Raw genomic sequence first — 14,168 nt, 5'->3', positions numbered from 1 at the left:
CTTTGTACTTATCTATGGTTCCATCAGGTTTTAACTTCTTCTTGAACACCCATTTACACCCAATAGCTTTATTTCCAAGAGTTAAATTAGTTAACTCCCAAGTGTTATTTTGAATAATAGACTCTATCTCACTTTGTATAGCTTCCTTCCAAAATGGAGCATCTAAAGAAGACATAGCTTCCTTATAGGTAGTAGGATCTCCTTCTGTTAAAAAGGTATAAAATTCGTCTCCAAAGTTTTTCTCTATTCTAGACCTTTTACTCCTTCTTAACTCTAATTGTGTTTCTGGTTCCTTAGATGCACTTGTACTAGTGGAAGGTTTATCATTAGTAGATGATTTATCTATTACTTGGTGTGAAATTTTATTTTTATAAGGAAATATATCTTCAAAATAGGTAGCATCTCTAGATTCTATAACTGTGTTATTTGAAATTTCACTAATCTCAGAGTTTATAACTAAGAATCTATTGGCACTACTATTTTGAGCATACCCTATAAAGACAGCATCTATAGTTTTAGGCCCTATTTTCTTTCGCTTAGGCTCAGGGATTGCTACTTTAGCTAAGCACCCCCACACTTTCAAGATTTTAAGATTAGGTGTTCTTTTCTTCCAAATTTCGTAAGGGGTCTTATCATTATCTTTCACAGTTACTCTATTCAATATGAAACATGCAGTAAGAATTGCTTCTTCCCACAAATTCTCAGGTAGCCCAGAACTTATCAACATCGCATTAACCATATCCATTAAAGTTCTATTCTTTCTTTCAGCTACTCCATTAGATTGAGGAGAGTATGGCGGAGTTATTTCATGTACTATTCCATATTTCTCACAGAAGATGCTAAAATTAGTAAGGGTATACTCACCTCCTCTGTCGGATCTGGGTTTCTTAATCTTTCTTTCTAATTGATTCTCTACTTCGGTCTTATAAATCTTGAATTTATTAAACACATCATCTTTAGTTTTTATTAAGTACACATAGCAGAATTTCGAACAATCGTCTATAAAAGTCACAAAATACTTATTTCCTGCTCTAGTAGGTGGTCTGTTCGAATCACATACATCACTATGTATGAGCTCTAAGAGTTGAGTGTTTCTTTCTACAGACTTATAAGGCCTTTTAGGTTGTTTGGCTTGTACACACACTTCACATTTATGTTTGAAGTTTAGATTGGACTTAGGGACTAAGTCTAGATCCATCATTCTTTTAATTTTCTTTAAGTGTACATGTCCCAATCGTTCATGCCATACATTAGAAGATTCAACATTGAAAACACTTGAAGAGATAACTTTAACTTCTAAAAGTACATTTAATTTAAACAACCCCTCACTAATAAATCCTTTCCCAACAAATATATTATTTTTTGAAATTACAACTTTATTGGATTCCATAACAACCTCGTATCCTTGTTGGACTAAGGATGACCCACTAACTAAATTTCTTCTGATTTCTGGAACATGTCGCACTCCTTTCAAAGTTAAGATCTTTCCAGATGTCATCTTCAAATCTATGTCTCCAACTCCAAGCACACGTGCAACAGAGTCATTACCTAATGTTACACTTCCTCCACTTGATTTCTGATAAGTTTTATAATAACCATGATCAAAACAAATATGTACATTAGCTCCAGAATCTAACCACCAATCTTTATTTTCATAAGTAAAATTAATAGAAGAAGAACTAAAGTTATACCTAAAGGATGGCTCGGCTGAATTCTCTTGATCCATCAACATATAGACTTGGGCCTTTGGATCTCTTTGATAGTGATTTGATTTGGGCTTGGGCTTATACTCCTCAATCTTCTTGAAGAAGCAATCTTTCGCATGTGATTAGTTCTCCCACAAACAAAGCATAGCCTTTTCTCACTTCCTTTGCCCTTAAATGTTTTATTATTATTATTATTACGGTATTGGAAGTTTTGGTTTTGGTTAGAACGATTGTGGAACCTATTATTTTTCTTGAAGTTCTTACCCCTATGTTGGAAATTATTTCTTTTGTAAAAATTCTTAGTATTATTTTCAACTAGGTTCACCTTAGGAGTCTTTTCATCCTCTTTCTTAGTATTGGCTCTATGTTTTTCCTCAACTCTAAGAGAGTTTATGACTTGGGTTAAGGTTAACTCTCCTTGTTTATGCCTAAGGGTCCTAGCAAAATCATTCCAAGATGATGGCAGCTTATCTATAAGACAGGAGACTTTAAAATCTTCACTAAATTTGGTTCCCTTTTTCTCAACTCGTTTCAGAAGTTCTTGATACTCATGAATTTGATCTCCCACTAGTTTATTGTCTACCATTTTATAACTATTAAAATTTGAGACAGTAAACCGATCAATGCCAGCATCTATCATTCCATATTCAGCCTCTAAAGCATCCCAAAGTTCTTTTGCACTTGAGGTAGTGGCATGATACACATCATAAAGATGGTCAGACAAAGCACTAAGTATTCTATTATAGCAGTGATACTCTACTTGCTCATTAGTCATTCGAGAAGGTAACTCTTGATTAGACCGTGGTTCCTCTATTGCAGATACAAGTTCTAACATAGTCAACCAATATTTAAGTTGTCTTTGCCACCTACGAAAATTTTGTCCACTAAATTTTTCAGGCTTAATACTATTAGCTTCTTCCATATTTGCCATTCTAAATTTTAAAATTTAAACTCTAAGTTTTTAAAGTTTAAAAGGGCAGTAGAGTATTCAACTGTGAGGAAAAAAAAATAACAATAACGTCACTAATGAATAAATTTAAACAAGATGTTCCTAAGAGTATCTCTTAATAATATACTATGTAATAATAACTTTAAATAGTAAACTGTTTCTTTAAAATTAAAACAGTAAACTATTTTTTTTTGTTTAACAGTAAATTGTTTTCTTTGATTAAACAGTAAACTGTTTTTTTTATTAAACAGTAAACTGTTTTTTTATTAAAACAGTAAACTGTTTTTTTTAAATTAAACAGTAAACTGTTTTTGTTAAAACAGTAGACCGTTTTTTATTAAAACAGTAAACTGTTTTTTTAATTAAACAGTAAACTGTTTTTTTTATTAAAACAGTAAACTGTTTTTTTTTAATTAAACAGTAAACTGTTTTTTTTGTTAAAACAGTAAACTGTTTTTTTAACAGTAAATTGTTTTCTTTGATTAAACAGTAAACTGTTTTTTTCTATTAAACAGTAAACTGTTTTTTTATTAAAACAGTAAACTGTTTTTTTTATTAAACAGTAAACTGTTTTTTTTGTTAAAACAGTAAACTGTTTTTTTGTTAAAACAGTAAACTGTTTTTTTAATTAAAACAGTAAACTGTTTTTTTAATTAAACAGTAAACTGTTTTTTTTGTTGATTAAACTGTAAACTGTTTTGTGTTAAAACGGTAAACTGTTTTTTTATTTGATTAAAACAGTAAGCTGTTTTTTTTTTAATTAAACAGTAAACTGTTCTCTTTAATTAAGCAGTAAACTGTTTTTTTTTAATTAAACCGTATACTTTTTTTTATTAAAACAGTAATCTGTTTTCTTGATCAAAACAGTAAACTATTTTTTTTATTAAAATAGTAAAACAGTAAACTGTTTTTTTTAATTAAACAGTAAACTGTTTTTTAATTAAAACAGTAAACTATTTTCTTGATTAAAACAGTAAATTATATATATATATTTAAATTAAACAGTAAACTATTTTTTTTAATTAAACAGTTTAATATTAAAATTGAGAATCTAAAGCTAAACTATATATATATTATTATTTAAAGTGTATCCAACAATGATTTCTATCAAAGATGAACAAAAACAGTATTCAACAATGCATCTTGCAGAATATATAAACATATAGATGGAACAATATAACAACGGCTTTAGAATGTTGATCTAGCAAGATGCTTTGTAAAATATTTAAATCACATAAAAAAGGAAATCTAACAATTATAATAAAATAATTGTAAGAAAATATCTGGCCTGTGAGGTGTGAGAGGCACGCCAAGAGACGCACTGTCCTAAAGCCGTTGTTGCCTCCCCACGTGCAGGTATTGGCGATCAGCGACGGCTCCAAGATACAACCCAAACGGCTCACAGCGGGCCTAACCTACAGTGCACGTCTGTAGTAGGCAGATTACCTAGTCTATATCGGTTGCCCAAAATATAAAATAATATAGAAAATTATAAAAGAGAGAATGGTGGTAGAGAGAAACAATGAGAGCAAGAAGAAGACTCTTGTATATGTATTTTTGTTAGATGCAGGGAATGGCTCTTTTATAGGCCTTGTGTAATCCAACCATAACGGTTGAATACTTATGGCCTCATTAAGGCCATAATGAAAGATAATGGGAAGTTTTGAAACTTCCAAATGGAATTTGAAATACTTAAATGTTACAACAACTCTTTTAAAAATTTGGGGGTTACAAATCTTTTTTATTTACACCTCTTTAAAACTTTTCAAAATTCATTCAAATTCCAACAGGGGGCATATGGGAAATTAGTGCAGCTTCCCCCATTTTATCATTTAAGTCTTTGTTTCGAGTCGATTACCCTATCATAAGCTTGAAATGTGATATTATCGATTGTTCCATCATAGATAGAAAATGTGACCGTGGTTAATCTAAAGTTAAAATAATTTGATATATTTCATATGCATTTTTGAAATGAACGGATGGGTAAGGGCATTGGATTAGTTACATTAATAAAGTATGCCTGTTATAGGTCGAATGCGACACAATTGATTGCCCTATTATGTGCGAGAAATGTGACACTATTTGTTGCCCCATCACGAGCAAGAAAGACGAAGCTATCAATTGCTTCATCATGGGCGGGAAACATGACATTTTTGGGCGCCCCATTATGAGAGAAAGTGATTGTTGTTTATCCAAAGTCAGAAATAACTTAAATTACTTATGGACTACTGTCGAGATATTTGTCGAATTCGCGTGTCTTATGTTATGAAATGATTGTAAATTGTTTATGATGAACTACTATTGCAAAAGAAATTCATTTATTGTCTACTAAGTAGTAGAAATAAATTTTGAGTTCTGGATGATTGGCATGTGTATTTCATGATAATAATAGATCAATATGATTCTAATAACTATTTGTTACGGAAAGTTTGTTGTTGGTCATCAATTTATTTGTTCATTTATTTATATTGATGTTTGCATTTGAATGAGGATTCTTACCGAGTTATTAGCTCATGCCAATTCTTATCTTTCTTTTCAGAGCCACATGATTCTTAGTACTTGGTTGAGATTTGCAGTCTACTTTCTTAGTGAGAGGTGAAAAGAATTTAGAAGATCTTCAATACTATTGGATGTTTGGCCATTGTAGTTGGATTATTTTTTGTTAAAATGGTGGGCTCTAATTTTATTCTCCGAAATGGTGATTTAATTGATGTTTTGTTCATTCAATAAACCTCGCATATTTCATTGATGGAGATGCTTTCCTACACAAGAGTTCCAAACTCTCCGTGTCATTCAGAGTGTGCAGTTTATATGGAGGAAAGCTTGACCTGGCATGGTTTGCAACTTCCATCTCACGGGTAGTAACCGCCGTTGTTTCCATTAGGAAAGAATGGATGCATTTGTCTCCAAACATCAACACTCCATACATCATCCATCACGACCAAATACTTTTTGTCTCTTAGGAAATCATGGAGCTTCTCTCTCACTTCTTCTTCACCCATCTGCTCTAAGTCTTCTTCTGTAATTTCTGTAGTTGTTTCTTTCTTCTTTTTGATTCCCATTACTTTTTTCATGATGTCCTTCGCTAGCTCGATAACTTGGTAGTTCTGAGAAACTGAAACCCAAGCAGCGATATCAAAATGTTTTTTAATTGCAGGGTCATTATACACTCTAGAAATTACACATCGTGCTTTCTCATTCCCATCAAGCAATTGACTCACTATTTCTTTCGTATCATTCTCGAAGCCTGTAACTTTAATGTCATCATCATTCGAGTGAGGAGAGGATGCTATCCGTCGCTAATGGCCGGGGAATCTTCTCCATAGTCTGTGCAAGAAACTTTTTTTTTGTTAAAAAAAAAATCAGACTGTCTACATGAAAATTAATATAAGAAGTTCAATTACTTTAGCTACTCTTATTACCACGAGACTTGAGGATTAATTTATTCCGACATTCAGATACTTTCACGTGACTTGATGTTTAGTTTATTCCGACATTAAGACACGGTTGCCGACTTCAATTTTTAAGACTATCAGCCACTGACATCTAGCTCTATCCTAGCCATCACCCTTCTCCAATTGTCGAATTATTTCTCTCCCTCATCTTAAATATACTTACTCATCACTCCCAAAATATACCTTTTGTCCGCCCAGTGGAAAATCTCTCCCCCTGTCCATCTAACGCTTCCAATTGTTCCCACTTTTCCAAGGCCATCAGTGGAGTTCATCGATCATGGGTTTCACTTTTCTGTGGTGGCTGTGTTCTCCCGAGTCTGGTTATATATGTTGCTGTTCCTTCTTGTAAGTGATGTGATTTTAAGCTTAGAAAACTACCCTTAGATTCACTTTTTTAAGAAAATAGCAGCATTTATTGGAACAATAGATGTAGTGTTGAATGCCAGCTGGCCCGCGTAGGAGCCTGTGATCCAGCAAAAATTGTATGGGACAGGCATGGAAGGAAAAAATATAGAACGGATTTCCAATTTTGTCATGTTTTTTTTTAGTGTGTATCTTAAAAAACTCCCAAAAGTCATAAATTCTGTCTACTAACAGAGTCGTAAGTTTTGTAATTAAATTTTTTTTAAAAAAATTAGTTATTTAATAAGTCAATACATACATCTAAATAAATTTATATACAATTTGTAGAACATGGTTCAACATATACGATCAGATGATACACACTTAGCAAATTAGTCATCTAACAACCTAATACACATTTTCAAGCAAATTAATATATAGCTTCCAGAATATCATATTCACACAGTTTTAGAAAATGATCTACACATCTTTATGTGATAATTAGAAAGTGCAAAAAAAGAGATACCATTAAGCATCTATATTACCTTTTAAGTAACAACAGAAAAGCCACCCACAAGTTCTAAGACAAGGTTTGCATGGATCCAAATATTGCAACTGAAGTGCTAAAGCTATATATGATTCTGAAAGCTCCCAATGATATGGTAAGCTAAATACTTTGTTAGGGCCTAAGACAGGATGCAAATCAGTTAAATATGGAAAGAAATGAACCTATCACAAAAAAGACAAGCTTAAGAATTCTTGTGATAACAAGAGGAAATAATAATAATACTAATAAAAGAGGTTGGACCCTCCTAAGAGCTGCATCAACAAAAGATTTGTATCTTTTTTTTTTCAAATGAATACACCAAGCAGAAAAGGTATTGCTTTAGTTACTTTATGATAATGAGGCGTGGATCAAAGCAGCAGTTAGCGGAGAGGGCCATTGAGGTTTCGGGAGATCCACAACAGACACCAATCTGCTTTATAGAACTAGGCAGCAGCCATAGTACAATGGAAACAAGAAGAAAGAAACGAAGCTTTGACACAATCACACATGCAACTAACATAAGAAATTCTTAGATCACATTTTGTTTTTCCTTGCATAGGTACACAAGAGCTATTCAGTAATACTATCCAATTAAACAAATTACAATCCTAGGAAGGCGCATTGCTTTCTTGCATGCTCTGGAATCAACTTTGCTACGATCTCCATGGGAACTCCCTTCAACTCTGCTCAATGTAGTCAATAAGCAACCATGACTATCTTTTTTTTTTTTTTTTTTTGATGAAGAGGGAGGCAAAGCCATCCGGCCTTTATTAGAAAAAGAGAGTTTACAGAAACTATTTATAAAAGATTTAGAAGAAAGAAAAACACAAAAGAGCAATAAAAATCTTTTACCAAAGATAGTAGTCTGTAAGTAGACCTATTAAACTATTCAACAAGCTGAACAATTTCATAAGTGATTTGAAGGATCTCTATATCTTCAATGTGCAACTATATAAGCTATGTATCCTGATGTGAGTTAGCTTTTTTCTAAAGGATAGATCAACGTCTCTCAACGTGCGGCGCCAATATTATGAGGTTATTCCAAAGTTTGAGATGAAGATCAAGCAACTTCTCTAAACACAAATACTTTCTGGTGAAGAAGGTTGATAAGATTTTTTGGAAAACACAATAGATAGAACTTAATTTTTTAAAGAAAATTCAAGCATTTCACTCCTATATTTTTCAACAGATAGCAGCCATCAATTGATCCACCTCTTTTCTCATTGGTTGTTGGAATTTTTTGTTTCTCTATTTGGTCCACAAATCACTAATGCTGATAGGCCATCCTCTCAGATTTAGCTATACTTTAATGGTTGTCCATAAACTACGAGCAAATGGGCACCTAATTAGTAGATGGAAGATCGTTTCGGTTCTTTTTCCACACAAAACATCCATCACTAACTTGCCATTCTTTTTTAGCAAGAATCTCTCCTGTATGTAGTCGATTTCTAAGTTCAAGCCATATAATAATTTTTACTTTTTCTGGTAAAGCTGCCATCCACAGGCTCTTATAAAAAGGACAACAAAGGCCACCATTATTAAGAAATTTGTAGAGAGAGTTTACCATAAAACAACCTCTTTGTGAGAGTATCCACAGGGGGACATCTCTTACATGAGAGAGAGCTTCTTTGAGAGTATATAGTTGATCCATCTATTGTCTTGTAAGGGTCCTCGTACTTGAACTTTTCAAGAGAGTGTTCTCCATGACCCCTGCGAAGCAACCATGCAGTCATGCCTTATTGCATTAGCATATAGCTTAATAAACAAAGAGGAGAGCTTCAAGGGCCCCAGCTAACTATCCTTCCAAAAGTAGATATTCGTGCCATTTTTTAATTTAAACGACAGACAGTTCCAAAGGCTTTAAGTTGTTTGCTGATGTCTTTCCAAATAGGGGATAAGCTTTTGAGGCATTTCTAATCCTTATCCTATATTTCTTCCTCCAATAGCAAGCTCTTTGAATAAGCTTTCGCCAAGGGGAATCATTGCCCTGCAAAAACTTTCGAGCCCATAGATGGAACATGGGACGGTCATCTCATCTAGTACTTACCATGGGGCTTGAAGTTAAAGAGCGGAAAACAAAGTTTTCCTCGAACTTCTTGGTGTTCCTTTGCATGCTTGGGATGTGGAGTTGGTGAGAAGAATGATCGATGGCTTCGCACTCCTAGAGAGGGTCACACCAAAGACGCTTATTGGTAAGGACCTCTCAATCCTCGAAGAGCTTGCCTATGGCAACAAGCTCGAAGATATCCCGTAGATCATACGGGTGACTCTAGGCAAAGCTACTTACAAAGTTTGGGTAGTAATCAAGGATGCCACGGCCGGGAGTCCATTGTCCTCGGACATATGTCCAAGAATGGATTGGGAGGAAAACTGGATGCCAAGAAACCCCTTCTTCCAAAATCAAGATGATGCTCCTCGTCGGTGTAATGAGGATGCTCATGAAGGGCCCTCCTCGCATGGTGGGAATGGAGGGGAGGAAGCTACACTTGTGGAAGAGGATGATACAACCATAGAGATAACTAATTGGGATGACTCTAGTCTTGAGAATCCTCGTCAAAATAAGGCAGTTGGCCTCGTTTCTGTTACCCATTGCCCTATGTTGCTGTCTTCGCTGCCCTGCATGCCACCATCTCAAAAATTGCTTGTCGGACTACCGAGTTCCACCCCCTGCCGGCAGCTACGACCGGTCCATTTCTGAAATGGTCGCATAGTGAAGTAGGCCTTCCTATAGGATCCGGGTTGGAATAAATTTTAACTCGCCCTCCTGCTGACGAGGGACTCGAGAAGCAACCATTGATGGCTGATTTAATTTTACTGGACAGCCCTACCACACACAAGAGTACTAAAGCTTCTTGTCCTCTTCCTTTTCTTGGCAATATTTCAAATCTGTTGTTGTAGGGGAAAGAATATGCATTTAGTAACATTAATGAGTTGCTGGGAGAAGGCTGCCCAACCATTGACTCGTTTTTGCAAACGGACATGGATCGCTCCCCCCATATAGAATATGGTAATGGTGATGTGGAGATCTACAAAATCCCCATGATTCTCCTGTGTCAAGATAACTGAATAGACATTTTGGAAGGTTCCACGGGATCCCACTGGGAGTTACATGGTGCTGAAGGGGATGAAACCCAAGCATGTAGAGTTGACCAAGTCAAAAAGTGCTCTAACCTACTTGTTGTTGATGCCAGAGCATTGGGTGGCAACAAGATTGATGAGTGGGCCCATCTTGCTTTTGTTGGTTCTTCAGCTGGCATCATGATGGGATGGAATTTTGATTTCTTTTCCCTCAAAACCTCCTTTCAAAATTATTTTTCTCTAATTGTGACCCTATTTGCTCATGCCTTGAAGCAAGATCTGCTTATCAATGCTGTCTATGGGCTGAATGACAGATGCTTCATGGACCAATTTTTCCAAAGTCACACTGATATCAGAAGCATGCACCCAAGACCTTGGTTAATTAGGGGAGATTTTAATGTGACTAGGTCGCTGGAAGATAGAAAAAAAAGTTTGCAGTGTGTCAAAGACAATCTTGCTTTTATAGATTTCATTTCTTCCCTTAGCCTTATGGACTTGGACCTGAAGGGCCGTGATTTTACTTGGAGCAATGGACGGAAACGTCCTTCTCTAGCAAGATTAGATAGATTCTTTCTCTCCGCTGAATGGGAGGATTTATTCCCAACATCTTTCCAAAAAGCTCTGTTAAGCTCTTCCTCCGACCATGTACCAATTGCGCTAGACTGCCAGGTCAGTTTCAAAGGACCAAAATTTTTAGATTTGAAGCTTGGTGGAACAATGAGCCAGATCTTTATGATATTGTAGTTTGGAGAAAGATCAGTGGTTTGTCTAACACGGCAGCTCAGTGGGTTCAAAACCTAAAACGAGTTCGAAATGCTCTCAAAAAATGGGCGTCAAGTAAAAGAAATTCTAATAGAGAACTGAAAGAAACTTTACTTCATGAGGTGAATCTCCTTGATAAGAAGAAAGAAGGCATGGATCTCTCACCGGAGGAGTTTAATAAAAGAAGAATTCTAAAACAATCATTAGACAAGATCTACAAAAAAGGAGGAAGTATATTCGAGACAAAGGGTGTGAGGCCCAATAGTCCCACATCGAAAAGATTCGTTCCGGAGCCTGGGCATATGAGGCGGGTGTCTCCAAATCCTGCAGACGCGTTTTGGGTGGAAAACAAAACCGGGGAGGGATGAAGGACGCTTGCGTGAAGCCCCAGAACCAGACAATATCTAGCAGGGGGGCCCCGTGTTCCCCCTCATGTGGCCCCCACGTGGGCACTAGGTGCCTTACGTGCCTCGTAGAGACAGGGGCGTGATATTTGGTATCAGAGCGGACCCAGCCTATAACCTATGTGGACTAAGAAACACTGCAGCACGGATCCATTGGGGCTGACCACGGGCCAATCATGGTGTTGTGATTAGATTTGAATAGATTTGAACTTTTAGCCTGACGAGGATGTCAGGGCTTGAACGGGGAGAGTATGTGAGGACCCGTGCGGGCGTGTGTTTAGTTCCATATCGGTTATTCGCTGGATAGATCTTGGGTACTTATACAGGATCAAGGAACCCAAATAATAACTTCCGGCTAGCCATTTTGGGTGAGATCCTAGGTTGTTACAAATGGTATCAGAGCCGAGGACGGCTCTTGTTCGATGGTGGGAAGGGTGTGAGGCCCAATAGTCCCACATCGAAAAGATTTGTTCCGGAGCCTGGGCATATGAGGCGGGTGTCTCCAAATCCTGCAGACGCGTTTTGGGTGGAAAACAAAATCGGGGAGAGGAGAAGGACGCTTGCGTGAAGCCCCAGAATCGGACAATATCTGGCAGGGGAGCCCCGTGTTCCTCCCTCATGTGGCCCCCATGTGGGCACTAGGTGCCTTACGTGCCTCGCAGAGGCGGGGGCGTGACATTGGTGTGAGGCCCAATAGTTCCACATCGGAAAGATTCATTCCGGAGCCTGGGCATATGAGGCGGGTGTCTCCAAATCCTGCAGACGCGTTTTGGGTGGAAAACAAAACCGGGGAGGGGTGAAGGACACTTGCGTGAAGCCCTAGAACCGGACAATATCTGGCAGGGGAGCCCCGCGGTCCCCCCTCATATGGCCCCCATGTGGGCACTGGGTGCCTCACGTGCCTCGCGCAGGCGGGGGCGTGACATTTGGTATCAGAGCCGAGGACGGCTCTTGTCTGATGGTGGGAAGGGTGTGAGGCCCAATAGTCCCACATCGAAAAGATTCGTTCCGGAGCCTGAGCATATGAGGCGGGTGTCTCCAAATCCTGCAGACGCGTTTTGGGTGGAAAACAAAACCGGGGAGGGATGAAGGACGCTTGTGTGAAGCCCCAGAACCGGACAATATCTGGCAAGGGAGCCCCTCGGTCTCCCCTCATGTGGCCCCCACGTGGGCACTGGGTGCCTCATGTGCCTCGCGCAGGCGGGGGCGTGACAAAGGGCCAAGATAACAAGGCTCAAAGAAGGGGACAAAAACACTAACTTTTGTCATAAAGTTGCTTCAAGGAGAAAGAGGAGGAATATTATTGCTTCGATCACTGAGAATGGCATTGAATTCCAAACTCAAGATGGCATTTCCAGTAAACTTCATGATTTCTGTAAGAACATGTTTGGTGTACACTCTTTTCCCAAAATTAAAATTTAATGGCCCTATTTATATGGAGAATCCATGGATGATCTGAGCAATTTGACGGAGGATTGATGAAGTTAATAAAGTCGTCTTCTCATGTTGACAATGTCCTCTTTCATGTTTTTGCCCACATTTTTTAAATTTTTTGCTTCATATCCTCCCATGCAGGCTACTAGAATCGACCTTCTATTACCAGTATATGTTCTCTTTGGAACTGTTGTTTGCCTTCAGGAGTTGTAGAGAATATCGTTCCGACATTTTACTTTTATATGGTGAGGCTGAGACTAATTTCTTCTTTATGGCGGCTATGTATTTCATTGGGATATGGGCATTGCCGTGGGATTGAGAGCTCAAAGGCAGTGGCTTGCCCGCTAAAGATGGGAAGAGAGATCCATGGCTTGTGGCTCGGAAGGTTGGTTTAATGGTTAACCACAATATCTTTATCGGACGTTGAGTGGGTTAATTATGGAATGGTTGTTAATATTTGGGATCATTAGGGCCTTGTGTTTGTCCACGTGGATCACCATCTAATTTCTGATTGGTCCTAGCTAGAGTTTCAAGTTAAGCTTCTTACCCAATCTAGAAGGGATGTTCTGAATCGTAGCAGGCAATCTCTAACAAAGATTACATTTTGATAGGTCTTTTCTCACCTTCCAAGCGCAAATCTCTAACAAAACCTCTCATACTGTAAACTTTTGTCGCCCAGCCCGTGCGTTAACTATTTCCTCCACCTTTCCCCTCTACTTTTGAGGCTAGGAGTAAAATTTTCTACCTGTTTATTTGGTTGGGGTATGACAATTTTCTACAGAAGAGTAAATCTGTATGCAAATCTGTAGATGATAATTGGAAGTGGTTGGCATAATTGGAAGTAAAGTGATGCAATTCTGTGCCCCACGCTTCTGAATACCTTTATGATTCCTCTCTCTCTCTCTCTCTCTCTATATATATATATTTATATACTTCATATATATTTATGCAGTATAGTCTGTGGACCCAGATTTACATGAGTCCAGAGCCCAGTCTCCATAGCATAGTCTCTTTTATACCAGTCTTGGGTGGGGTAGAAGCTTTATCATCATGATTTCTCTTTAAATTCTCCAAACGAGATTAGGAGATAAAGATGAATTTGAATCCCACCAAATTCATTTGATTTAATTGGAGATATATATTCCTAGCAGTTTGGTTGGGTGGTGGAAGGGGGAAGACAGATGTAAAAAGTTGTTTCTAGTTCTAGATGAGGAAAGATAGGGAGTGAAGAGGATATCCAAGAAAATAAGATGAGGACATGGAACTGAGCCATCTTCTATAGTGCGAGATGGGGAGAGACATGACGTGCGAGGAACGAGTCAACATGAAGTCTTTGGAAGGATGAGGAGGTGGACCCCAACAAGATGAGAGACTGGGTCCATGAACACATGGGGAAGAATCCGGATGATCTTGACGGACGCCGCCCCATCCTTTTGGAACATGCCCGACAACTACTTTGACCAAAAGTTTGGAGAGACTTATATTTTGTAG

Source organism: Phoenix dactylifera, chromosome 2 (genome assembly GCF_051530095.1).
Source record: "Phoenix dactylifera cultivar Ajwa chromosome 2, Ajwa_hap1_PhDact_Kaust_v1.1, whole genome shotgun sequence".
Lineage (NCBI taxonomy): Eukaryota > Viridiplantae > Streptophyta > Magnoliopsida > Arecales > Arecaceae > Phoenix > Phoenix dactylifera.
The sequence above is the reverse complement of the archived record's forward strand: the minus strand, read 5'-3'. Positions refer to the sequence as shown.